Source organism: Phoca vitulina, unplaced genomic scaffold (assembly GCF_004348235.1).
Source record: "Phoca vitulina isolate PV1807 unplaced genomic scaffold, GSC_HSeal_1.0 scaffold56, whole genome shotgun sequence".
In the NCBI taxonomy this organism is placed as follows: Eukaryota; Metazoa; Chordata; class Mammalia; order Carnivora; family Phocidae; genus Phoca; species Phoca vitulina.
The window spans coordinates 3,939,619-3,943,842 of NW_022589759.1; positions in this window are offsets into that span (position 1 = coordinate 3,939,619).

The window sequence follows — 4,224 nt, forward strand, 5'->3', positions numbered from 1 at the left end:
ATTTTATTTATTTATTTGACAGAGAGAGCAAGAGAGCACAAGCAGGGGGAACAGTAGAGGGAGAGGGAGAAGCAGACTCCCCACTAAACAGGGAGCCCGATGCGGGGCTCGATCCCAAGACCCTGGGATCAAGACCTGAGCTGAAGGCAGACGCTTAACCATCTGAGCCACCCAGGCGCCCCACCCCCCCCTTTTTTTTTTAAGATTTTATTTATTTGAGAGAGAGAATGAGATAGAGAGAGAGAGCATGAGAGGGGGGAGGGTCAGAGGGCGAAGCAGGCTCCCCGCCGAGCAGGGAGCCTGATGTGGGACTCGATCCCGGGACTCCAGGATCATGACCTGAGCCGAAGGCAGTGGCTTAACCAACTGAGCCACCCAGGCGCCCCATCCATCCCCTTGTTTTGATTGTCATCCTTGAGAATGTCATGCGGAATGAACTAGGAAGGAGGAAACATAGGCACGTTCACAAGCCTGCAGCAAGACACATGAACCTCCAAGAGCTTTAAAAGAAAGGGGCCACAGGAACGTTGGCAAGGTTGCAGGTCTGACGTGAACGTGGTCACTGCTTGTTTTCCAAGTAACAAACAACAGCAACCAGGTAAGGCCAGACAACTGCAGAGATCCGCAAGGACCTCACTTCATCCAACTAAGCCCTCCATTCTCACCCCACCTCCCTTCTCGTGTCCATCAGCCCGGATCCTAAAAATACCTGGCCCACTGTGCAGCCCCCTCTCTCTGGACCAAGTTGGGTGGCGGAGCTTTGCCGTGTGGATGTGATTTTTTTCAGTTCTGGGATATTCCAAAGAGATGTGACTTTGCAGGCTGATCAGATGGGAGCAAGCATGTACACTTACTGGGGCCCCCAACGCCCCTTGGGTTCTTCTTAATAGTAGTCCCACACACGAAAACCTGTAAAACTGCCTGCCTTGCAAGGCCTTATTCTTGTAAGAGTATCGCCAGGTTGTGCAAAGGCATTCTATTCAAGTTACTCCAACATTTTATAAGTTCTGAACGAGAGCTGCTCACACCGTAATGTACATACACGTTCCCTGGCATCTTGGTAAAGGTTAGTTTCTGATTCAGCAGGTCTGGGGTGCAGCCTGAGATTCTGCATTTATCACCGAATCCTGGTGATGCTAATGCTGCTGGTCCACAGACCCACACTTTGAGTAGTAAAATCTAAATGTCAGCCCACATGGGAAGAGTTAATTTGCCCTTGGTAGCTACTCAATGGAAGTATTAACCATTTGACCAACACTGAAATATACTTGCATAAGTAAAGAAGACTGTCTTCTGCTCTCCCGTCAGGATCATACCTGCACACATACACACCTTTGTAAAGTCAGAACAGGAAGGACAAATAGAAAAGTGAAAGCAATGGGACTTGTTGAGGTGACAAGCCTTTTGGAGAATTTCAGTTTCAAAGTGGTTATATGTTTGTGGAATCAGCAATTAAAAGGAAAAAAGTACTCAATCCAGAAAGTAAACCACTGCTTTGAGCTGTTTATCGTCTACTCTAAAAAGTGTTAGAACTTAATCATTTTGGGAAGAATTTATGGCTTACTGAGAAAAGCCTGGAGGTTGATAGAGTTCACGTAGGAAGTTGGCTGAGGGACAAAGCAGCTCTTACAATTATTTAAGCAGGAAACGATTCAGTCAGTGGAGACTGGTTCCTTCCATGGTGTCATCTGGGAGGTGAGAACCGTTTGTCCTTCAGAGCCGCCACGCTGGCTGCTCTTGGAGTTGGGTGGTGTCACTGTGCCGCGGCGGGGTGCATTCTCTCTCGGCATGACTTTGACCACTGGCCCCAGCCCAGCCATCCGAAAGAGGGAAGTCATCCAGCTGGGAAGGCACCTTCCTTATCTGAAGGACTGTTTTAGGCCCCAGAGGCATCATCGAATCAGCAGGGAGGTTCCCAGGGGACCGCTTGAAAGGAAATGGTCCTCTGGGTGCAGAAGCTCTCCATAAAGACACGGCATTTTTTTTGACTTTGTGGTCAGCCTTTGCTGTGTCCCAGGCATGACCTGCAAGATGGCCTACCAGCTCTGAAATCCCCTCTTCTGACAAGCGCCGGGCTCAGCATGCCTGTGTGGATGGACGGGGACACTGTCCACCTACAGACTGACCCTCTGACAAACCAGCTCATCTTCACCTGGCCAGTAGAATTGGCTTGAGTTCCAATAAAAGCTCCCAGGGCAAGGTTTAATAATGACAGTGACCACCAGGACACCATTTCGACACTTCCGGTTTCCAAAATGCCCTCCTGTCCATGATCTGATTGCATCTCACTATAGCCTTGAGGCAGATAACAAAATGCCCATTTCATAGACCAAAAGACAGGCTCCCTGAGGTTACTGAAGTGCCCCAGTCCTCACAGGGAGGGCAAGAGGAGGATCCCATATGGGCATTCCGGCTAGAATAAAACACTTTTTCTAATTTACCTCCTCCTCTGTTTTTATTTTCTAATTACTGAGTTTAAAAAGTAATTTTAAAAAACCCTTTTTGAGTAAATAAGTCAAAAACAGTAACATAAATTGCAACCTTCACTGAGGTTATTTCAGTAAAATATTTTTAGTAGCGTTAGAACTGCAAAGTATATCCTGAAAACTTCATTGTTGTTTCCAGGCTAAATCATGTCCCCCTGGGCACTGGAGCAACGCCTGTCCGTGTCCTCGTGACCCCTTCCCTCCAGGGAAGCCTTTGTGCTGGTCTTTATACGTTTGCAGGTGCAGGGCCCAACCCTGAGATTTCTGGGCTCCGCCCTGACATTCAGACCCTGGATTTTTAGTGTCTGGGATGTGTGTGTCCACAGCTGAACACTCCCTGGCTCAGACTCTAAACCTGCCTGATCTTTTCTCCATGAGCTTTAATGCAAATCCTGGGGGGCTGGGGGGATGGAGCTGGGTCAGTGGCCAGGACATGCCCACCACGGTGTCCGTCAAAGCCTGGAGGAGCCAGCTGCGGAGAGAGGGAGGGAACTCAGGCCCGGAGGGTCCCAGGCGATGACTGGGAGAGGCTGGTCTGGAGCCCACAGGTGGCACAAAATGACCATTTTATGTTTAATGTTAACATTGGCAGTTTAATAATAATGTGAGAAGCTGGCTGACCTCGCAACTCACCTGCTCATCCAGAAGCAGCTCACAGAACTCCAGGAGGACCAATTTCTGCCACTCACAGGCTCACGAACGTCACCTTGGTGGCCAGGGCCCTGCGCCAGTGGGCGACCCAGGGGTAGGGAAGCTGAAAGAGAAAGCGGTTGGCGTTGGCCCTCAGCCTGGCATCAGCGTAACGTCCACCAGAGGGCACCACCAGACAGCACATGTCCACACGCGGCTCTGGCCAGACACTCCTGCAGCCAGGGCTCATCCGGCCAGGTGGTCCACTAATGCTTACTGAATGCCTACTGTGCGCCCGTGAGGCCTCTGCCCTCAGTAGACACGGATACAAGAAATTAAATGTATAATTATATCCTGTGATTCGTGCTATAAATGAACAGCAGCAGGGAGAGGGAACACCAGGGTGGACATCATGGAGAATGAGGAATCAGGGAAGGGCCCTGGGGGAGGGAACAGCCTTCCAGGTGGAGGCAATAGCACATGCAAAGGCCCTGGGGCAGGGAAGGGCTGGCTGGTGGTGAGTTTTGTCTCTTTAACATCAGCCTGGAATTGGAGCTGCTTAAAACAAGAGAATGCTCTAGTGGAAGGAGCTGACAGAGCTCACGTGGCCCAGCCTGCTGGGCTCAGAGAAGGTGCCGGGGCTGCTCACACACGCACACGCCACCGGTTACCAGCCGAAGTAGGTTTCGTAAAGATCAGGCTAGCCATCTCCCCCAGGGCCCAGGAGCAAAGCAGATGGGCTTCTGAAGATGAGGGACTTCAGACATTTCCCTCCGGGTGGGTTGTTAGGGCTCCTCGGGTGGACAGGGGCGGGAGCAGGGGTGGCAGCTGCTGTGGAAAGCACCCTGGAGGTACAGGGGAAGGGGTCTGAGTAGCCGGGAGGCGTCTGTGCGTGGCCTTTCTCGGCACCGGGGACAATGGTGTACTAGGTGGCCTTGACAGCTATCCGGTCAGGGACTCTGTTCAACACCCCAGAAAGCTCAGCCATCAGGCGGCCTCCGGGAGGGTTACTCCACGGGCAGGTTTGGCTCCGAGTGCCCATGGGATAGGGCTGAAAGAGCCTGCCAGACGCGGCTGCAGTTCCCACACCTGCCACCCTCCAGCTGCG